The 16,969-nt window shown below is 51.1% G+C and overlaps 56 non-coding genes across 56 annotated transcripts; all 56 read right to left on the bottom strand.

The window, feature by feature from the left end:
* Positions 1 to 71: 71 nt before the first annotated feature.
* On the bottom strand, positions 72 to 143 carry trnag-ucc (transfer RNA glycine (anticodon UCC)). The gene has a single exon. It is a non-coding gene; the product is annotated as a tRNA-Gly (tRNA).
* A 325-nt stretch (positions 144 to 468) lies between these two features.
* On the bottom strand, positions 469 to 550 carry trnal-aag (transfer RNA leucine (anticodon AAG)). Its single transcript has one exon. It is a non-coding gene; the product is annotated as a tRNA-Leu (tRNA).
* Positions 551 to 676: 126 nt separating this feature from the next.
* On the bottom strand, positions 677 to 748 carry trnag-ucc (transfer RNA glycine (anticodon UCC)). Its single transcript has one exon. It is a non-coding gene; the product is annotated as a tRNA-Gly (tRNA).
* A 326-nt stretch (positions 749 to 1,074) lies between these two features.
* Positions 1,075 to 1,156, bottom strand: trnal-uag (transfer RNA leucine (anticodon UAG)). Its single transcript has one exon. It is a non-coding gene; the product is annotated as a tRNA-Leu (tRNA).
* Positions 1,157 to 1,283: 127 nt separating this feature from the next.
* trnag-ucc (transfer RNA glycine (anticodon UCC)) lies at positions 1,284 to 1,355 on the bottom strand. Its single transcript has one exon. It is a non-coding gene; the product is annotated as a tRNA-Gly (tRNA).
* Positions 1,356 to 1,680: 325 nt separating this feature from the next.
* On the bottom strand, positions 1,681 to 1,762 carry trnal-uag (transfer RNA leucine (anticodon UAG)). The gene has a single exon. It is a non-coding gene; the product is annotated as a tRNA-Leu (tRNA).
* A 127-nt stretch (positions 1,763 to 1,889) lies between these two features.
* trnag-ucc (transfer RNA glycine (anticodon UCC)) lies at positions 1,890 to 1,961 on the bottom strand. Its single transcript has one exon. It is a non-coding gene; the product is annotated as a tRNA-Gly (tRNA).
* Positions 1,962 to 2,286: 325 nt separating this feature from the next.
* On the bottom strand, positions 2,287 to 2,368 carry trnal-aag (transfer RNA leucine (anticodon AAG)). Its single transcript has one exon. It is a non-coding gene; the product is annotated as a tRNA-Leu (tRNA).
* A 126-nt stretch (positions 2,369 to 2,494) lies between these two features.
* On the bottom strand, positions 2,495 to 2,566 carry trnag-ucc (transfer RNA glycine (anticodon UCC)). The gene has a single exon. It is a non-coding gene; the product is annotated as a tRNA-Gly (tRNA).
* Positions 2,567 to 2,892: 326 nt separating this feature from the next.
* trnal-uag (transfer RNA leucine (anticodon UAG)) lies at positions 2,893 to 2,974 on the bottom strand. Its single transcript has one exon. It is a non-coding gene; the product is annotated as a tRNA-Leu (tRNA).
* A 127-nt stretch (positions 2,975 to 3,101) lies between these two features.
* Positions 3,102 to 3,173, bottom strand: trnag-ucc (transfer RNA glycine (anticodon UCC)). The gene has a single exon. It is a non-coding gene; the product is annotated as a tRNA-Gly (tRNA).
* A 325-nt stretch (positions 3,174 to 3,498) lies between these two features.
* Positions 3,499 to 3,580, bottom strand: trnal-uag (transfer RNA leucine (anticodon UAG)). Its single transcript has one exon. It is a non-coding gene; the product is annotated as a tRNA-Leu (tRNA).
* A 127-nt stretch (positions 3,581 to 3,707) lies between these two features.
* On the bottom strand, positions 3,708 to 3,779 carry trnag-ucc (transfer RNA glycine (anticodon UCC)). Its single transcript has one exon. It is a non-coding gene; the product is annotated as a tRNA-Gly (tRNA).
* Positions 3,780 to 4,104: 325 nt separating this feature from the next.
* On the bottom strand, positions 4,105 to 4,186 carry trnal-aag (transfer RNA leucine (anticodon AAG)). The gene has a single exon. It is a non-coding gene; the product is annotated as a tRNA-Leu (tRNA).
* Positions 4,187 to 4,312: 126 nt separating this feature from the next.
* trnag-ucc (transfer RNA glycine (anticodon UCC)) lies at positions 4,313 to 4,384 on the bottom strand. Its single transcript has one exon. It is a non-coding gene; the product is annotated as a tRNA-Gly (tRNA).
* A 326-nt stretch (positions 4,385 to 4,710) lies between these two features.
* On the bottom strand, positions 4,711 to 4,792 carry trnal-uag (transfer RNA leucine (anticodon UAG)). The gene has a single exon. It is a non-coding gene; the product is annotated as a tRNA-Leu (tRNA).
* Positions 4,793 to 4,919: 127 nt separating this feature from the next.
* On the bottom strand, positions 4,920 to 4,991 carry trnag-ucc (transfer RNA glycine (anticodon UCC)). The gene has a single exon. It is a non-coding gene; the product is annotated as a tRNA-Gly (tRNA).
* A 325-nt stretch (positions 4,992 to 5,316) lies between these two features.
* Positions 5,317 to 5,398, bottom strand: trnal-aag (transfer RNA leucine (anticodon AAG)). Its single transcript has one exon. It is a non-coding gene; the product is annotated as a tRNA-Leu (tRNA).
* Positions 5,399 to 5,525: 127 nt separating this feature from the next.
* trnag-ucc (transfer RNA glycine (anticodon UCC)) lies at positions 5,526 to 5,597 on the bottom strand. The gene has a single exon. It is a non-coding gene; the product is annotated as a tRNA-Gly (tRNA).
* Positions 5,598 to 5,922: 325 nt separating this feature from the next.
* Positions 5,923 to 6,004, bottom strand: trnal-uag (transfer RNA leucine (anticodon UAG)). Its single transcript has one exon. It is a non-coding gene; the product is annotated as a tRNA-Leu (tRNA).
* A 127-nt stretch (positions 6,005 to 6,131) lies between these two features.
* Positions 6,132 to 6,203, bottom strand: trnag-ucc (transfer RNA glycine (anticodon UCC)). Its single transcript has one exon. It is a non-coding gene; the product is annotated as a tRNA-Gly (tRNA).
* Positions 6,204 to 6,528: 325 nt separating this feature from the next.
* On the bottom strand, positions 6,529 to 6,610 carry trnal-uag (transfer RNA leucine (anticodon UAG)). The gene has a single exon. It is a non-coding gene; the product is annotated as a tRNA-Leu (tRNA).
* A 127-nt stretch (positions 6,611 to 6,737) lies between these two features.
* trnag-ucc (transfer RNA glycine (anticodon UCC)) lies at positions 6,738 to 6,809 on the bottom strand. Its single transcript has one exon. It is a non-coding gene; the product is annotated as a tRNA-Gly (tRNA).
* A 325-nt stretch (positions 6,810 to 7,134) lies between these two features.
* On the bottom strand, positions 7,135 to 7,216 carry trnal-aag (transfer RNA leucine (anticodon AAG)). The gene has a single exon. It is a non-coding gene; the product is annotated as a tRNA-Leu (tRNA).
* A 127-nt stretch (positions 7,217 to 7,343) lies between these two features.
* On the bottom strand, positions 7,344 to 7,415 carry trnag-ucc (transfer RNA glycine (anticodon UCC)). Its single transcript has one exon. It is a non-coding gene; the product is annotated as a tRNA-Gly (tRNA).
* A 325-nt stretch (positions 7,416 to 7,740) lies between these two features.
* Positions 7,741 to 7,822, bottom strand: trnal-uag (transfer RNA leucine (anticodon UAG)). The gene has a single exon. It is a non-coding gene; the product is annotated as a tRNA-Leu (tRNA).
* Positions 7,823 to 7,949: 127 nt separating this feature from the next.
* Positions 7,950 to 8,021, bottom strand: trnag-ucc (transfer RNA glycine (anticodon UCC)). The gene has a single exon. It is a non-coding gene; the product is annotated as a tRNA-Gly (tRNA).
* A 325-nt stretch (positions 8,022 to 8,346) lies between these two features.
* trnal-aag (transfer RNA leucine (anticodon AAG)) lies at positions 8,347 to 8,428 on the bottom strand. Its single transcript has one exon. It is a non-coding gene; the product is annotated as a tRNA-Leu (tRNA).
* A 126-nt stretch (positions 8,429 to 8,554) lies between these two features.
* trnag-ucc (transfer RNA glycine (anticodon UCC)) lies at positions 8,555 to 8,626 on the bottom strand. Its single transcript has one exon. It is a non-coding gene; the product is annotated as a tRNA-Gly (tRNA).
* A 326-nt stretch (positions 8,627 to 8,952) lies between these two features.
* trnal-aag (transfer RNA leucine (anticodon AAG)) lies at positions 8,953 to 9,034 on the bottom strand. The gene has a single exon. It is a non-coding gene; the product is annotated as a tRNA-Leu (tRNA).
* A 126-nt stretch (positions 9,035 to 9,160) lies between these two features.
* trnag-ucc (transfer RNA glycine (anticodon UCC)) lies at positions 9,161 to 9,232 on the bottom strand. The gene has a single exon. It is a non-coding gene; the product is annotated as a tRNA-Gly (tRNA).
* A 326-nt stretch (positions 9,233 to 9,558) lies between these two features.
* On the bottom strand, positions 9,559 to 9,640 carry trnal-uag (transfer RNA leucine (anticodon UAG)). Its single transcript has one exon. It is a non-coding gene; the product is annotated as a tRNA-Leu (tRNA).
* A 126-nt stretch (positions 9,641 to 9,766) lies between these two features.
* Positions 9,767 to 9,838, bottom strand: trnag-ucc (transfer RNA glycine (anticodon UCC)). Its single transcript has one exon. It is a non-coding gene; the product is annotated as a tRNA-Gly (tRNA).
* A 326-nt stretch (positions 9,839 to 10,164) lies between these two features.
* Positions 10,165 to 10,246, bottom strand: trnal-aag (transfer RNA leucine (anticodon AAG)). Its single transcript has one exon. It is a non-coding gene; the product is annotated as a tRNA-Leu (tRNA).
* Positions 10,247 to 10,373: 127 nt separating this feature from the next.
* On the bottom strand, positions 10,374 to 10,445 carry trnag-ucc (transfer RNA glycine (anticodon UCC)). The gene has a single exon. It is a non-coding gene; the product is annotated as a tRNA-Gly (tRNA).
* A 325-nt stretch (positions 10,446 to 10,770) lies between these two features.
* On the bottom strand, positions 10,771 to 10,852 carry trnal-uag (transfer RNA leucine (anticodon UAG)). The gene has a single exon. It is a non-coding gene; the product is annotated as a tRNA-Leu (tRNA).
* Positions 10,853 to 10,979: 127 nt separating this feature from the next.
* Positions 10,980 to 11,051, bottom strand: trnag-ucc (transfer RNA glycine (anticodon UCC)). Its single transcript has one exon. It is a non-coding gene; the product is annotated as a tRNA-Gly (tRNA).
* A 327-nt stretch (positions 11,052 to 11,378) lies between these two features.
* On the bottom strand, positions 11,379 to 11,460 carry trnal-uag (transfer RNA leucine (anticodon UAG)). The gene has a single exon. It is a non-coding gene; the product is annotated as a tRNA-Leu (tRNA).
* A 127-nt stretch (positions 11,461 to 11,587) lies between these two features.
* Positions 11,588 to 11,659, bottom strand: trnag-ucc (transfer RNA glycine (anticodon UCC)). The gene has a single exon. It is a non-coding gene; the product is annotated as a tRNA-Gly (tRNA).
* A 325-nt stretch (positions 11,660 to 11,984) lies between these two features.
* Positions 11,985 to 12,066, bottom strand: trnal-aag (transfer RNA leucine (anticodon AAG)). Its single transcript has one exon. It is a non-coding gene; the product is annotated as a tRNA-Leu (tRNA).
* Positions 12,067 to 12,192: 126 nt separating this feature from the next.
* trnag-ucc (transfer RNA glycine (anticodon UCC)) lies at positions 12,193 to 12,264 on the bottom strand. The gene has a single exon. It is a non-coding gene; the product is annotated as a tRNA-Gly (tRNA).
* A 326-nt stretch (positions 12,265 to 12,590) lies between these two features.
* trnal-uag (transfer RNA leucine (anticodon UAG)) lies at positions 12,591 to 12,672 on the bottom strand. The gene has a single exon. It is a non-coding gene; the product is annotated as a tRNA-Leu (tRNA).
* A 127-nt stretch (positions 12,673 to 12,799) lies between these two features.
* trnag-ucc (transfer RNA glycine (anticodon UCC)) lies at positions 12,800 to 12,871 on the bottom strand. The gene has a single exon. It is a non-coding gene; the product is annotated as a tRNA-Gly (tRNA).
* Positions 12,872 to 13,196: 325 nt separating this feature from the next.
* On the bottom strand, positions 13,197 to 13,278 carry trnal-uag (transfer RNA leucine (anticodon UAG)). Its single transcript has one exon. It is a non-coding gene; the product is annotated as a tRNA-Leu (tRNA).
* Positions 13,279 to 13,405: 127 nt separating this feature from the next.
* On the bottom strand, positions 13,406 to 13,477 carry trnag-ucc (transfer RNA glycine (anticodon UCC)). The gene has a single exon. It is a non-coding gene; the product is annotated as a tRNA-Gly (tRNA).
* A 325-nt stretch (positions 13,478 to 13,802) lies between these two features.
* trnal-aag (transfer RNA leucine (anticodon AAG)) lies at positions 13,803 to 13,884 on the bottom strand. Its single transcript has one exon. It is a non-coding gene; the product is annotated as a tRNA-Leu (tRNA).
* Positions 13,885 to 14,010: 126 nt separating this feature from the next.
* On the bottom strand, positions 14,011 to 14,082 carry trnag-ucc (transfer RNA glycine (anticodon UCC)). Its single transcript has one exon. It is a non-coding gene; the product is annotated as a tRNA-Gly (tRNA).
* Positions 14,083 to 14,408: 326 nt separating this feature from the next.
* Positions 14,409 to 14,490, bottom strand: trnal-uag (transfer RNA leucine (anticodon UAG)). The gene has a single exon. It is a non-coding gene; the product is annotated as a tRNA-Leu (tRNA).
* A 127-nt stretch (positions 14,491 to 14,617) lies between these two features.
* trnag-ucc (transfer RNA glycine (anticodon UCC)) lies at positions 14,618 to 14,689 on the bottom strand. Its single transcript has one exon. It is a non-coding gene; the product is annotated as a tRNA-Gly (tRNA).
* A 327-nt stretch (positions 14,690 to 15,016) lies between these two features.
* trnal-uag (transfer RNA leucine (anticodon UAG)) lies at positions 15,017 to 15,098 on the bottom strand. Its single transcript has one exon. It is a non-coding gene; the product is annotated as a tRNA-Leu (tRNA).
* A 127-nt stretch (positions 15,099 to 15,225) lies between these two features.
* trnag-ucc (transfer RNA glycine (anticodon UCC)) lies at positions 15,226 to 15,297 on the bottom strand. The gene has a single exon. It is a non-coding gene; the product is annotated as a tRNA-Gly (tRNA).
* A 325-nt stretch (positions 15,298 to 15,622) lies between these two features.
* On the bottom strand, positions 15,623 to 15,704 carry trnal-aag (transfer RNA leucine (anticodon AAG)). The gene has a single exon. It is a non-coding gene; the product is annotated as a tRNA-Leu (tRNA).
* A 126-nt stretch (positions 15,705 to 15,830) lies between these two features.
* Positions 15,831 to 15,902, bottom strand: trnag-ucc (transfer RNA glycine (anticodon UCC)). The gene has a single exon. It is a non-coding gene; the product is annotated as a tRNA-Gly (tRNA).
* Positions 15,903 to 16,228: 326 nt separating this feature from the next.
* On the bottom strand, positions 16,229 to 16,310 carry trnal-uag (transfer RNA leucine (anticodon UAG)). Its single transcript has one exon. It is a non-coding gene; the product is annotated as a tRNA-Leu (tRNA).
* A 127-nt stretch (positions 16,311 to 16,437) lies between these two features.
* Positions 16,438 to 16,509, bottom strand: trnag-ucc (transfer RNA glycine (anticodon UCC)). Its single transcript has one exon. It is a non-coding gene; the product is annotated as a tRNA-Gly (tRNA).
* A 325-nt stretch (positions 16,510 to 16,834) lies between these two features.
* On the bottom strand, positions 16,835 to 16,916 carry trnal-aag (transfer RNA leucine (anticodon AAG)). The gene has a single exon. It is a non-coding gene; the product is annotated as a tRNA-Leu (tRNA).
* Between the last annotated feature and the right edge of the window lie 53 nt (positions 16,917 to 16,969).

The following is a 16,969-nucleotide window of genomic DNA, read 5'->3' as shown; positions in this document are numbered from 1 at the left end:
GCTCATAAGACTTTTCTAATGCCCGCAAGCGGTTGAATGTCACAAGATAAAACACATCTTTCTTAAGTTTCTGCATTGGCCGGGAATCGAACCCGGGTCAACTGCTTGGAAGGCAGCTATGCTTGCCACTATACCACCAATGCCCACAACGGCCTCCATGATCGCACGGCATTTGGGGCCACGGTTCAACTTTTTACACCACGACTTACGTCCAACGAGTAAGAGATTGCCCTAAGCCTGGTATATACTTCTGCCGAGTTTGGAACACTTGGCCTAATCTGGATGTGTTTGACCGTCACAAGAGACAAAATGCCTCTTCACGGTTTGTATTGTCTGGGAATGGAGCCACTATACCTACGATGCCCCAAAAAGCATCAAGGACCGCACAACATTTCGAGCCACAGTTCACCTTTTCAAACCCAATTACTGACGTGAAAGCAACGAGACGGCGTTAGCACCCTACAAAAGTGGCAGCAGTGGGATTCGAACCCACGCCTCCGGAGAGACTGGAGCCTTAATCCAGCGCCTTGGACCGCTCGGCCACGCTACCTTGTTGTCAGCTCTTGGCAACCCGAGATCTTCCCGAAGCTGATCGATTGTCCAGGAGCTCATAAGACTTTTCTAATGCCCGCAAGCGTTGAATGTCACAAGATAAAACACATCTTTCTTAAGTTTCTGCATTGGCCGGGAATCGAACCCGGGTCAACTGCTTGGAAGGCAGCTATGCTTGCCACTATACCACCAATGCCCACAACGGCCTCCATGATCGCACGGATTTTGGAGCCACGGTTCAACTTTTCACACCACCGACTTACGTCCAACGAGTAAGAGATTGCCCTAAGCCTGGTATATACTTCTGCCGAGTTTGGAACACTTGGCCTAATCTGGATGTGTTCGACCGTCACAAGAGACAAAATGCCTCTTCACGGTTTGTATTGTCTGGGAATGGAGCCACTATACCTACGATGCCCCAAAAAGCATCAAGGACCGCACAACATTTCGAGCCACAGTTCACCTTTTCAAACCCAATTACTGACGTGAAAGCAACGAGACGGCGTTAGCACCCTACAAAAGTGGCAGCGGTGGGATTCGAACCCACGCCTCCGGAGAGACTGGAGCCTAAATCCAGCGCCTTGGACCGCTCGGCCACGCTACCCCGTTGTCAGCTCTAGGCAACCCGAGATCTTCCCGAAGCTGATCGATTGTCCAGGAGCTCATAAGACTTTTCTAATGCCCGCAAGCGGTTGAATGTCACAAGATAAAACACATCTTTCTTAAGTTTCTGCATTGGCCGGGAATCGAACCCGGGTCAACTGCTTGGAAGGCAGCTATGCTTGCCACTATACCACCAATGCCCACAACGGCCTCCATGATCGCACGGCATTTGGGGCCACGGTTCAACTTTTTACACCACGACTTACGTCCAACGAGTAAGAGATTGCCCTAAGCCTGGTATATACTTCTGCCGAGTTTGGAACACTTGGCCTAATCTGGATGTGTTCGACCGTCACAAGAGACAAAATACCTCTTCACGGTTTGTATTGTCTGGGAATGGAGCCACTATACCTACGATGCCCCAAAAAGCATCAAGGACCGCACAACATTTCGAGCCACAGTTCACCTTTTCAAACCCAATTACTGACGTGAAAGCAACGAGACGGCGTTAGCACCCTACAAAAGTGGCAGCGGTGGGATTCGAACCCACGCCTCCGGAGAGACTGGAGCCTAAATCCAGCGCCTTGGACCGCTCGGCCACGCTACCCCGTTGTCAGCTCTAGGCAACCCGAGATCTTCCCGAAGCTGATCGATTGTCCAGGAGCTCATAAGACTTTTCTAATGCCCGCAAGCGGTTGAATGTCACAAGATAAAACACATCTTTCTTAAATTTCTGCATTGGCCGGGAATCGAACCCGGGTCAACTGCTTGGAAGGCAGCTATGCTTGCCACTATACCACCAATGCCCACAACGGCCTCCATGATCGCACGGCATTTGGGGCCACGGTTCAACTTTTCACACCACGACTTACGTCCAACGAGTAAGAGATTGCCCTAAGCCTGGTATATACTTCTGCCGAGTTTGGAACACTTGGCCTAATCTGGATGTGTTCGACCGTCACAAGAGACAAAATGCCTCTTCACGGTTTGTATTGTCTGGGAATGGAGCCACTATACCTACGATGCCCCAAAAAGCATCAAGGACCGCACAACATTTCGAGCCACAGTTCACCTTTTCAAACCCAATTACTGACGTGAAAGCAACGAGACGGCGTTAGCACCCTACAAAAGTGGCAGCGGTGGGATTCGAACCCACGCCTCCGGAGAGACTGGAGCCTTAATCCAGCGCCTTGGACCGCTCGGCCACGCTACCTTGTTGTCAGCTCTTGGCCACCCGAGATCTTCCCGAAGCTGATCGATTGTCCAGGAGCTCATAAGACTTTTCTAATGTCCGCAAGCGTTGAATGTCACAAGATAAAACACATCTTTCTTAAGTTTCTGCATTGGCCGGGAATCGAACCCGGGTCAACTGCTTGGAAGGCAGCTATGCTTGCCACTATACCACCAATGCCCACAACGGCCTCCATGATCGCACGGATTTTGGAGCCACGGTTCAACTTTTCACACCACCGACTTACGTCCAACGAGTAAGAGATTGCCCTAAGCCTGGTATATACTTCTGCCGAGTTTGGAACACTTGGCCTAATCTGGATGTGTTCGACCGTCACAAGAGACAAAATGCCTCTTCACGGTTTGTATTGTCTGGGAATGGAGCCACTATACCTACGATGCCCCAAAAAGCATCAAGGACCGCACAACATTTCGAGCCACAGTTCACCTTTTCAAACCCAATTACTGACGTGAAAGCAACGAGACGGCGTTAGCACCCTACAAAAGTGGCAGCGGTGGGATTCGAACCCACGCCTCCGGAGAGACTGGAGCCTAAATCCAGCGCCTTGGACCGCTCGGCCACGCTACCCCGTTGTCAGCTCTAGGCAACCCGAGATCTTCCCGAAGCTGATCGATTGTCCAGGAGCTCATAAGACTTTTCTAATGCCCGCAAGCGGTTGAATGTCACAAGATAAAACACATCTTTCTTAAGTTTCTGCATTGGCCGGGAATCGAACCCGGGTCAACTGCTTGGAAGGCAGCTATGCTTGCCACTATACCACCAATGCCCACAACGGCCTCCATGATCGCACGGCATTTGGGGCCACGGTTCAACTTTTTACACCACGACTTACGTCCAACGAGTAAGAGATTGCCCTAAGCCTGGTATATACTTCTGCCGAGTTTGGAACACTTGGCCTAATCTGGATGTGTTCGACCGTCACAAGAGACAAAATACCTCTTCACGGTTTGTATTGTCTGGGAATGGAGCCACTATACCTACGATGCCCCAAAAAGCATCAAGGACCGCACAACATTTCGAGCCACAGTTCACCTTTTCAAACCCAATTACTGACGTGAAAGCAACGAGACGGCGTTAGCACCCTACAAAAGTGGCAGCGGTGGGATTCGAACCCACGCCTCCGGAGAGACTGGAGCCTAAATCCAGCGCCTTGGACCGCTCGGCCACGCTACCCCGTTGTCAGCTCTAGGCAACCCGAGATCTTCCCGAAGCTGATCGATTGTCCAGGAGCTCATAAGACTTTTCTAATGCCCGCAAGCGGTTGAATGTCACAAGATAAAACACATCTTTCTTAAATTTCTGCATTGGCCGGGAATCGAACCCGGGTCAACTGCTTGGAAGGCAGCTATGCTTGCCACTATACCACCAATGCCCACAACGGCCTCCATGATCGCACGGCATTTGGGGCCACGGTTCAACTTTTCACACCACGACTTACGTCCAACGAGTAAGAGATTGCCCTAAGCCTGGTATATACTTCTGCCGAGTTTGGAACACTTGGCCTAATCTGGATGTGTTCGACCGTCACAAGAGACAAAATGCCTCTTCACGGTTTGTATTGTCTGGGAATGGAGCCACTATACCTACGATGCCCCAAAAAGCATCAAGGACCGCACAACATTTCGAGCCACAGTTCACCTTTTCAAACCCAATTACTGACGTGAAAGCAACGAGACGGCGTTAGCACCCTACAAAAGTGGCAGCGGTGGGATTCGAACCCACGCCTCCGGAGAGACTGGAGCCTTAATCCAGCGCCTTGGACCGCTCGGCCACGCTACCTTGTTGTCAGCTCTTGGCCACCCGAGATCTTCCCGAAGCTGATCGATTGTCCAGGAGCTCATAAGACTTTTCTAATGTCCGCAAGCGTTGAATGTCACAAGATAAAACACATCTTTCTTAAGTTTCTGCATTGGCCGGGAATCGAACCCGGGTCAACTGCTTGGAAGGCAGCTATGCTTGCCACTATACCACCAATGCCCACAACGGCCTCCATGATCGCACGGATTTTGGAGCCACGGTTCAACTTTTCACACCACCGACTTACGTCCAACGAGTAAGAGATTGCCCTAAGCCTGGTATATACTTCTGCCGAGTTTGGAACACTTGGCCTAATCTGGATGTGTTCGACCGTCACAAGAGACAAAATGCCTCTTCACGGTTTGTATTGTCTGGGAATGGAGCCACTATACCTACGATGCCCCAAAAAGCATCAAGGACCGCACAACATTTCGAGCCACAGTTCACCTTTTCAAACCCAATTACTGACGTGAAAGCAACGAGACGGCGTTAGCACCCTACAAAAGTGGCAGCGGTGGGATTCGAACCCACGCCTCCGGAGAGACTGGAGCCTAAATCCAGCGCCTTGGACCGCTCGGCCACGCTACCCCGTTGTCAGCTCTAGGCAACCCGAGATCTTCCCGAAGCTGATCGATTGTCCAGGAGCTCATAAGACTTTTCTAATGCCCGCAAGCGGTTGAATGTCACAAGATAAAACACATCTTTCTTAAGTTTCTGCATTGGCCGGGAATCGAACCCGGGTCAACTGCTTGGAAGGCAGCTATGCTTGCCACTATACCACCAATGCCCACAACGGCCTCCATGATCGCACGGCATTTGGGGCCACGGTTCAACTTTTTACACCACGACTTACGTCCAACGAGTAAGAGATTGCCCTAAGCCTGGTATATACTTCTGCCGAGTTTGGAACACTTGGCCTAATCTGGATGTGTTCGACCGTCACATGAGACAAAATGCCTCTTCACGGTTTGTATTGTCTGGGAATGGAGCCACTATACCTACGATGCCCCAAAAAGCATCAAGGACCGCACAACATTTCGAGCCACAGTTCACCTTTTCAAACCCAATTACTGACGTGAAAGCAACGAGACGGCGTTAGCACCCTACAAAAGTGGCAGCGGTGGGATTCGAACCCACGCCTCCGGAGAGACTGGAGCCTTAATCCAGCGCCTTGGACCGCTCGGCCACGCTACCTTGTTGTCAGCTCTTGGCCACCCGAGATCTTCCCGAAGCTGATCGATTGTCCAGGAGCTCATAAGACTTTTCTAATGCCCGCAAGCGGTTGAATGTCACAAGATAAAACACATCTTTCTTAAGTTTCTGCATTGGCCGGGAATCAAACCCGGGTCAACTGCTTGGAAGGCAGCTATGCTTGCCACTATACCACCAATGCCCACAACGGCCTCCATGATCGCACGGCATTTGGGGCCACGGTTCAACTTTTCACACCACGACTTACGTCCAACGAGTAAGAGATTGCCATAAGCCTGGTATATACTTCTGCCGAGTTTGGAACACTTGGCCTAATCTGGATGTGTTCGACCGTCACAAGAGACAAAATGCCTCTTCACGGTTTGTATTGTCTGGGAATGGAGCCACTATACCTACGATGCCCCAAAAAGCATCAAGGACCGCACAACATTTCGAGCCACAGTTCACCTTTTCAAACCCAATTACTGACGTGAAAGCAACGAGACGGCGTTAGCACCCTACAAAAGTGGCAGCGGTGGGATTCGAACCCACGCCTCCGGAGAGACTGGAGCCTAAATCCAGCGCCTTGGACCGCTCGGCCACGCTACCCCGTTGTCAGCTCTAGGCCACCCGAGATCTTCCCGAAGCTGATCGATTGTCCAGGAGCTCATAAGACTTTTCTAATGCCCGCAAGCGGTTGAATGTCACAAGATAAAACACATCTTTCTTAAGTTTCTGCATTGGCCGGGAATCGAACCCGGGTCAACTGCTTGGAAGGCAGCTATGCTTGCCACTATACCACCAATGCCCACAACGGCCTCCATGATCGCACGGCATTTGGGGCCACGGTTCAACTTTTCACACCACGACTTACGTCCAACGAGTAAGAGATTGCCCTGAGCCTGGTATATACTTCTGCCGAGTTTGGAACACTTGGCCTAATCTGGATGTGTTCGACCGTCACAAGAGACAAAATGCCTCTTCACGGTTTGTATTGTCTGGGAATGGAGCCACTATACCTACGATGCCCCAAAAAGCATCAAGGACCGCACAACATTTCGAGCCACAGTTCACCTTTTCAAACCCAATTACTGACGTGAAAGCAACGAGACGGCGTTAGCACCCTACAAAAGTGGCAGCGGTGGGATTCGAACCCACGCCTCCGGAGAGACTGGAGCCTAAATCCAGCGCCTTGGACCGCTCGGCCACGCTACCCCGTTGTCAGCTCTAGGCCACCCGAGATCTTCCCGAAGCTGATCGATTGTCCAGGAGCTCATAAGACTTTTCTAATGCCCGCAAGCGGTTGAATGTCACAAGATAAAACACATCTTTCTTAAGTTTCTGCATTGGCCGGGAATCGAACCCGGGTCAACTGCTTGGAAGGCAGCTATGCTTGCCACTATACCACCAATGCCCACAACGGCCTCCATGATCGCACGGCATTTGGGGCCACGGTTCAACTTTTCACACCACGACTTACGTCCAACGAGTAAGAGATTGCCCTAAGCCTGGTATATACTTCTGCCGAGTTTGGAACACTTGGCCTAATCTGGATGTGTTCGACCGTCACAAGAGACAAAATGCCTCTTCACGGTTTGTATTGTCTGGGAATGGAGCCACTATACCTACGATGCCCCAAAAAGCATCAAGGACCGCACAACATTTCGAGCCACAGTTCACCTTTTCAAACCCAATTACTGACGTGAAAGCAACGAGACGGCGTTAGCACCCTACAAAAGTGGCAGCGGTGGGATTCGAACCCACGCCTCCGGAGAGACTGGAGCCTTAATCCAGCGCCTTGGACCGCTCGGCCACGCTACCTTGTTGTCAGCTCTTGGCCACCTGAGATCTTCCCGAAGCTGATCGATTGTCCAGGAGCTCATAAGACTTTTCTAATGCCCGCAAGCGGTTGAATGTCACAAGATAAAACACATCTTTCTTAAGTTTCTGCATTGTCCGGGAATCGAACCCGGGTCAACTGCTTGGAAGGCAGCTATGCTTGCCACTATACCACCAATGCCCACAACGGCCTCCATGATCGCACGGCATTTGGGGCCACGGTTCAACTTTTCACACCACGACTTACGTCCAACGAGTAAGAGATTGCCCTAAGCCTGGTATATACTTCTGCCGAGTTTGGAACACTTGGCCTAATCTGGATGTGTTCGACCGTCACAAGAGACAAAATGCCTCTTCACGGTTTGTATTGTCTGGGAATGGAGCCACTATACCTACGATGCCCCAAAAAGCATCAAGGACCGCACAACATTTCGAGCCACAGTTCACCTTTTCAAACCCAATTACTGACGTGAAAGCAACGAGACGGCGTTAGCACCCTACAAAAGTGGCAGCGGTGGGATTCGAACCCACGCCTCCGGAGAGACTGGAGCCTAAATCCAGCGCCTTGGACCGCTCGGCCACGCTACCCCGTTGTCAGCTCTAGGCAACCCGAGATCTTCCCGAAGCTGATCGATTGTCCAGGAGCTCATAAGACTTTTCTAATGCCCGCAAGCGGTTGAATGTCACAAGATAAAACACATCTTTCTTAAGTTTCTGCATTGGCCGGGAATCGAACCCGGGTCAACTGCTTGGAAGGCAGCTATGCTTGCCACTATACCACCAATGCCCACAACGGCCTCCATGATCGCACGGCATTTGGGGCCACGGTTCAACTTTTTACACCACGACTTACGTCCAACGAGTAAGAGATTGCCCTAAGCCTGGTATATACTTCTGCCGAGTTTGGAACACTTGGCCTAATCTGGATGTGTTTGACCGTCACAAGAGACAAAATGCCTCTTCACGGTTTGTATTGTCTGGGAATGGAGCCACTATACCTACGATGCCCCAAAAAGCATCAAGGACCGCACAACATTTCGAGCCACAGTTCACCTTTTCAAACCCAATTACTGACGTGAAAGCAACGAGACAGCGTTAGCACCCTACAAAAGTGGCAGCAGTGGGATTCGAACCCACGCCTCCGGAGAGACTGGAGCCTTAATCCAGCGCCTTGGACCGCTCGGCCACGCTACCTTGTTGTCAGCTCTTGGCAACCCGAGATCTTCCCGAAGCTGATCGATTGTCCAGGAGCTCATAAGACTTTTCTAATGCCCGCAAGCGTTGAATGTCACAAGATAACACACATCTTTCTTAAGTTTCTGCATTGGCCGGGAATCGAACCCGGGTCAACTGCTTGGAAGGCAGCTATGCTTGCCACTATACCACCAATGCCCACAACGGCCTCCATGATCGCACGGATTTTGGAGCCACGGTTCAACTTTTCACACCACCGACTTACGTCCAACGAGTAAGAGATTGCCCTAAGCCTGGTATATACTTCTGCCGAGTTTGGAACACTTGGCCTAATCTGGATGTGTTCGACCGTCACAAGAGACAAAATGCCTCTTCACGGTTTGTATTGTCTGGGAATGGAGCCACTATACCTACGATGCCCCAAAAAGCATCAAGGACCGCACAACATTTCGAGCCACAGTTCACCTTTTCAAACCCAATTACTGACGTGAAAGCAACGAGACAGCGTTAGCACCCTACAAAAGTGGCAGCAGTGGGATTCGAACCCACGCCTCCGGAGAGACTGGAGCCTTAATCCAGCGCCTTGGACCGCTCGGCCACGCTACCTTGTTGTCAGCTCTTGGCAACCCGAGATCTTCCCGAAGCTGATCGATTGTCCAGGAGCTCATAAGACTTTTCTAATGCCCGCAAGCGTTGAATGTCACAAGATAACACACATCTTTCTTAAGTTTCTGCATTGGCCGGGAATCGAACCCGGGTCAACTGCTTGGAAGGCAGCTATGCTTGCCACTATACCACCAATGCCCACAACGGCCTCCATGATCGCACGGATTTTGGAGCCACGGTTCAACTTTTCACACCACCGACTTACGTCCAACGAGTAAGAGATTGCCCTAAGCCTGGTATATACTTCTGCCGAGTTTGGAACACTTGGCCTAATCTGGATGTGTTCGACCGTCACAAGAGACAAAATGCCTCTTCACGGTTTGTATTGTCTGGGAATGGAGCCACTATACCTACGATGCCCCAAAAAGCATCAAGGACCGCACAACATTTCGAGCCACAGTTCACCTTTTCAAACCCAATTACTGACGTGAAAGCAACGAGACGGCGTTAGCACCCTACAAAAGTGGCAGCTGTGGGATTCGAACCCACGCCTCCGGAGAGACTGGAGCCTAAATCCAGCGCCTTGGACCGCTCGGCCACGCTACCCCGTTGTCAGCTCTTGGCAACCCGAGATCTTCCCGAAGCTGATCGATTGTCCAGGAGCTCATAAGACTTTTCTAATGCCCGCAAGCGTTGAATGTCACAAGATAAAACACATCTTTCTTAAGTTTCTGCATTGGCCGGGAATCGAACCCGGGTCAACTGCTTGGAAGGCAGCTATGCTTGCCACTATACCACCAATGCCCACAACGGCCTCCATGATCGCACGGATTTTGGAGCCACGGTTCAACTTTTCACACCACCGACTTACGTCCAACGAGTAAGAGATTGCCCTAAGCCTGGTATATACTTCTGCCGAGTTTGGAACACTTGGCCTAATCTGGATGTGTTCGACCGTCACAAGAGACAAAATGCCTCTTCACGGTTTGTATTGTCTGGGAATGGAGCCACTATACCTACGATGCCCCAAAAAGCATCAAGGACCGCACAACATTTCGAGCCACAGTTCACCTTTTCAAACCCAATTACTGACGTGAAAGCAACGAGACGGCGTTAGCACCCTACAAAAGTGGCAGCGGTGGGATTCGAACCCACGCCTCCGGAGAGACTGGAGCCTTAATCCAGCGCCTTGGACCGCTCGGCCACGCTACCTTGTTGTCAGCTCTTGGCCACCCGAGATCTTCCCGAAGCTGATCGATTGTCCAGGAGCTCATAAGACTTTTCTAATGCCCGCAAGCGGTTGAATGTCACAAGATAAAACACATCTTTCTTAAGTTTCTGCATTGGCCGGGAATCGAACCCGGGTCAACTGCTTGGAAGGCAGCTATGCTTGCCACTATACCACCAATGCCCACAACGGCCTCCATGATCGCACGGCATTTGGGGCCACGGTTCAACTTTTCACACCACGACTTACGTCCAACGAGTAAGAGATTGCCCTAAGCCTGGTATATACTTCTGCCGAGTTTGGAACACTTGGCCTAATCTGGATGTGTTCGACCGTCACAAGAGACAAAATGCCTCTTCACGGTTTGTATTGTCTGGGAATGGAGCCACTATACCTACGATGCCCCAAAAAGCATCAAGGACCGCACAACATTTCGAGCCACAGTTCACCTTTTCAAACCCAATTACTGACGTGAAAGCAACGAGACGGCGTTAGCACCCTACAAAAGTGGCAGCGGTGGGATTCGAACCCACGCCTCCGGAGAGACTGGAGCCTAAATCCAGCGCCTTGGACCGCTCGGCCACGCTACCCCGTTGTCAGCTCTAGGCAACCCGAGATCTTCCCGAAGCTGATCGATTGTCCAGGAGCTCATAAGACTTTTCTAATGCCCGCAAGCGGTTGAATGTCACAAGATAAAACACATCTTTCTTAAGTTTCTGCATTGGCCGGGAATCCAACCCGGGTCAACTGCTTGGAAGGCAGCTATGCTTGCCACTATACCACCAATGCCCACAACGGCCTCCATGATCGCACGGATTTTGGAGCCACGGTTCAACTTTTCACACCACCGACTTACGTCCAACGAGTAAGAGATTGCCCTAAGCCTGGTATATACTTCTGCCGAGTTTGGAACACTTGGCCTAATCTGGATGTGTTCGACCGTCACAAGAGACAAAATGCCTCTTCACGGTTTGTATTGTCTGGGAATGGAGCCACTATACCTACGATGCCCCAAAAAAGCATCAAGGACCGCACAACATTTCGAGCCACAGTTCACCTTTTCAAACCCAATTACTGACGTGAAAGCAACGAGACGGCGTTAGCACCCTACAAAAGTGGCAGCGGTGGGATTCGAACCCACGCCTCCGGAGAGACTGGAGCCTAAATCCAGCGCCTTGGACCGCTCGGCCACGCTACCCCGTTGTCAGCTCTAGGCAACCCGAGATCTTCCCGAAGCTGATCGATTGTCCAGGAGCTCATAAGACTTTTCTAATGCCCGCAAGCGGTTGAATGTCACAAGATAAAACACATCTTTCTTAAATTTCTGCATTGGCCGGGAATCGAACCCGGGTCAACTGCTTGGAAGGCAGCTATGCTTGCCACTATACCACCAATGCCCACAACGGCCTCCATGATCGCACGGCATTTGGGGCCACGGTTCAACTTTTCACACCACGACTTACGTCCAACGAGTAAGAGATTGCCCTAAGCCTGGTATATACTTCTGCCGAGTTTGGAACACTTGGCCTAATCTGGATGTGTTCGACCGTCACAAGAGACAAAATGCCTCTTCACGGTTTGTATTGTCTGGGAATGGAGCCACTATACCTACGATGCCCCAAAAAGCATCAAGGACCGCACAACATTTCGAGCCACAGTTCACCTTTTCAAACCCAATTACTGACGTGAAAGCAACGAGACGGCGTTAGCACCCTACAAAAGTGGCAGCGGTGGGATTCGAACCCACGCCTCCGGAGAGACTGGAGCCTTAATCCAGCGCCTTGGACCGCTCGGCCACGCTACCTTGTTGTCAGCTCTTGGCCACCCGAGATCTTCCCGAAGCTGATCGATTGTCCAGGAGCTCATAAGACTTTTCTAATGTCCGCAAGCGTTGAATGTCACAAGATAAAACACATCTTTCTTAAGTTTCTGCATTGGCCGGGAATCGAACCCGGGTCAACTGCTTGGAAGGCAGCTATGCTTGCCACTATACCACCAATGCCCACAACGGCCTCCATGATCGCACGGATTTTGGAGCCACGGTTCAACTTTTCACACCACCGACTTACGTCCAACGAGTAAGAGATTGCCCTAAGCCTGGTATATACTTCTGCCGAGTTTGGAACACTTGGCCTAATCTGGATGTGTTCGACCGTCACAAGAGACAAAATGCCTCTTCACGGTTTGTATTGTCTGGGAATGGAGCCACTATACCTACGATGCCCCAAAAAGCATCAAGGACCGCACAACATTTCGAGCCACAGTTCACCTTTTCAAACCCAATTACTGACGTGAAAGCAACGAGACGGCGTTAGCACCCTACAAAAGTGGCAGCGGTGGGATTCGAACCCACGCCTCCGGAGAGACTGGAGCCTAAATCCAGCGCCTTGGACCGCTCGGCCACGCTACCCCGTTGTCAGCTCTAGGCAACCCGAGATCTTCCCGAAGCTGATCGATTGTCCAGGAGCTCATAAGACTTTTCTAATGCCCGCAAGCGGTTGAATGTCACAAGATAAAACACATCTTTCTTAAGTTTCTGCATTGGCCGGGAATCGAACCCGGGTCAACTGCTTGGAAGGCAGCTATGCTTGCCACTATACCACCAATGCCCACAACGGCCTCCATGATCGCACGGCATTTGGGGCCACGGTTCAACTTTTTACACCACGACTTACGCCCAACGAGTAAGAGATTGCCCTAAGCCTGGTATATACTTCTGCCGAGTTTGGAACACTTGGCCTAATCTGGATGTGTTCGACCGTCACAAGAGACAAAATACCTCTTCACGGTTTGTATTGTCTGGGAATGGAGCCACTATACCTACGATGCCCCAAAAAGCATCAAGGACCGCACAACATTTCGAGCCACAGTTCACCTTTTCAAACCCAATTACTGACGTGAAAGCAACGAGACGGCGTTAGCACCCTACAAAAGTGGCAGCGGTGGGATTCGAACCCACGCCTCCGGAGAGACTGGAGCCTAAATCCAGCGCCTTGGACCGCTCGGCCACGCTACCCCGTTGTCAGCTCTAGGCAACCCGAGATCTTCCCGAAGCTGATCGATTGTCCAGGAGCTCATAAGACTTTTCTAATGCCCGCAAGCGGTTGAATGTCACAAGATAAAACACATCTTTCTTAAATTTCTGCATTGGCCGGGAATCGAACCCGGGTCAACTGCTTGGAAGGCAGCTATGCTTGCCACTATACCACCAATGCCCACAACGGCCTCCATGATCGCACGGCATTTGGGGCCACGGTTCAACTTTTCACACCACGACTTACGTCCAACGAGTAAGAGATTGCCCTAAGCCTGGTATATACTTCTGCCGAGTTTGGAACACTTGGCCTAATCTGGATGTGTTCGACCGTCACAAGAGACAAAATGCCTCTTCACGGTTTGTATTGTCTGGGAATGGAGCCACTATACCTACGATGCCCCAAAAAGCATCAAGGACCGCACAACATTTCGAGCCACAGTTCACCTTTTCAAACCCAATTACTGACGTGAAAGCAACGAGACGGCGTTAGCACCCTACAAAAGTGGCAGCGGTGGGATTCGAACCCACGCCTCCGGAGAGACTGGAGCCTTAATCCAGCGCCTTGGACCGCTCGGCCACGCTACCTTGTTGTCAGCTCTTGGCCACCCGAGATCTTCCCGAAGCTGATCGATTGTCCAGGAGCTCATAAGACTTTTCTAATGTCCGCAAGCGTTGAATGTCACAAGATAAAACACATCTTTCTTAAGTTTCTGCATTGGCCGGGAATCGAACCCGGGTCAACTGCTTGGAAGGCAGCTATGCTTGCCACTATACCACCAATGCCCACAACGGCCTCCATGATCGCACGGATTTTGGAGCCACGGTTCAACTTTTCACACCACCGACTTACGTCCAACGAGTAAGAGATTGCCCTAAGCCTGGTATATACTTCTGCCGAGTTTGGAACACTTGGCCTAATCTGGATGTGTTCGACCGTCACAAGAGACAAAATGCCTCTTCACGGTTTGTATTGTCTGGGAATGGAGCCACTATACCTACGATGCCCCAAAAAGCATCAAGGACCGCACAACATTTCGAGCCACAGTTCACCTTTTCAAACCCAATTACTGACGTGAAAGCAACGAGACGGCGTTAGCACCCTACAAAAGTGGCAGCGGTGGGATTCGAACCCACGCCTCCGGAGAGACTGGAGCCTAAATCCAGCGCCTTGGACCGCTCGGCCACGCTACCCCGTTGTCAGCTCTAGGCAACCCGAGATCTTCCCGAAGCTGATCGATTGTCCAGGAGCTCATAAGACTTTTCTAATGCCCGCAAGCGGTTGAATGTCACAAGATAAAACACATCTTTCTTAAGTTTCTGCATTGGCCGGGAATCCAACCCGGGTCAACTGCTTGGAAGGCAGCTATGCTTGCCACTATACCACCAATGCCCACAACGGCCTCCATGATCGCACGGATTTTGGAGCCACGGTTCAACTTTTCACACCACCGACTTACGTCCAACGAGTAAGAGATTGCCCTAAGCCTGGTATATACTTCTGCCGAGTTTGGAACACTTGGCCTAATCTGGATGTGTTCGACCGTCACAAGAGACAAAATGCCTCTTCACGGTTTGTATTGTCTGGGAATGGAGCCACTATACCTACGATGCCCCAAAAAAGCATCAAGGACCGCACAACATTTCGAGCCACAGTTCACCTTTTCAAACCCAATTACTGACGTGAAAGCAACGAGACGGCGTTAGCACCCTACAAAAGTGGCAGCGGTGGGATTCGAACCCACGCCTCCGGAGAGACTGGAGCCTAAATCCAGCGCCTTGGACCGCTCGGCCACGCTACCCCGTTGTCAGCTCTAGGCAACCCGAGATCTTCCCGAAGCTGATCGATTGTCCAGGAGCTCATAAGACTTTTCTAATGCCCGCAAGCGGTTGAATGTCACAAGATAAAACACATCTTTCTTAAATTTCTGCATTGGCCGGGAATCGAACCCGGGTCAACTGCTTGGAAGGCAGCTATGCTTGCCACTATACCACCAATGCCCACAACGGCCTCCATGATCGCACGGCATTTGGGGCCACGGTTCAACTTTTCACACCACGACTTACGTCCAACGAGTAAGAGATTGCCCTAAGCCTGGTATATACTTCTGCCGAGTTTGGAACACTTGGCCTAATCTGGATGTGTTCGACCGTCACAAGAGACAAAATGCCTCTTCACGGTTTGTATTGTCTGGGAATGGAGCCACTATACCTACGATGCCCCAAAAAGCATCAAGGACCGCACAACATTTCGAGCCACAGTTCACCTTTTCAAACCCAATTACTGACGTGAAAGCAACGAGACGGCGTTAGCACCCTACAAAAGTGGCAGCGGTGGGATTCGAACCCACGCCTCCGGAGAGACTGGAGCCTTAATCCAGCGCCTTGGACCGCTCGGCCACGCTACCTTGTTGTCAGCTCTTGGCCACCCGAGATCTTCCCGAAGCTGATCGATTGTCCAGGAGCTCATAAGACTTTTCTAATGTCCGCAAGCGTTGAATGTCACAAGATAAAACACATCTTTCTTAAGTTTCTGCATTGGCCGGGAATCGAACCCGGGTCAACTGCTTGGAAGGCAGCTATGCTTGCCACTATACCACCAATGCCCACAACGGCCTCCATGATCGCACGGATTTTGGAGCCACGGTTCAACTTTTCACACCACCGACTTACGTCCAACGAGTAAGAGATTGCCCTAAGCCTGGTATATACTTCTGCCGAGTTTGGAACACTTGGCCTAATCTGGATGTGTTCGACCGTCACAAGAGACAAAATGCCTCTTCACGGTTTGTATTGTCTGGGAATGGAGCCACTATACCTACGATGCCCCAAAAAGCATCAAGGACCGCACAACATTTCGAGCCACAGTTCACCTTTTCAAACCCAATTACTGACGTGAAAGCAACGAGACGGCGTTAGCACCCTACAAAAGTGGCAGCGGTGGGATTCGAACCCACGCCTCCGGAGAGACTGGAGCCTAAATCCAGCGCCTTGGACCGCTCGGCCACGCTACCCCGTTGTCAGCTCTAGGCAACCCGAGATCTTCCCGAAGCTGATCGATTGTCCAGGAGCTCATAAGACTTTTCTAATGCCCGCAAGCGGTTGAATGTCACAAGATAAAACACATCTTTCTTAAGTTTCTGCATTGGCCGGGAATCGAACCCGGGTCAACTGCTTGGAAGGCAGCTATGCTTGCCACTATACCACCAATGCCCACAACGGCCTCCATGATCGCACGGCATTTGGGGCCACGGTTCAACTTTTTACACCACGACTTACGTCCAACGAGTAAGAGATTGCCCTAAGCCTGGTATATACTTCTGCCGAGTTTGGAACACTTGGCCTAATCTGGATGTGTTCGACCGTCACATGAGACAAAATGCCTCTTCACGGTTTGTATTGTCTGGGAATGGAGCCACTATACCTACGATGCCCCAAAAAGCATCAAGGACCGCACAACATTTCGAGCCACAGTTCACCTTTTCAAACCCAATTACTGACGTGAAAGCAACGAGACGGCGTTAGCACCCTACAAAAGTGGCAGCGGTGGGATTCGAACCCACGCCTCCGGAGAGACTGGAGCCTTAATCCAGCGCCTTGGACCGCTCGGCCACGCTACCTTGTTGTCAGCTCTTGGCCACCCGAGATCTTCCCGAAGCTGATCGATTGTCCA

The sequence above is a fragment of the Hypomesus nipponensis genome, chromosome 3 (assembly GCF_054491055.1).
Source record: "Hypomesus nipponensis isolate SF chromosome 3, ASM5449105v1, whole genome shotgun sequence".
In the NCBI taxonomy this organism is placed as follows: domain Eukaryota; kingdom Metazoa; phylum Chordata; class Actinopteri; order Osmeriformes; family Osmeridae; genus Hypomesus; species Hypomesus nipponensis.
The sequence above is the reverse complement of the archived record's forward strand: the minus strand, read 5'-3'. Positions and strand labels throughout refer to the sequence as shown.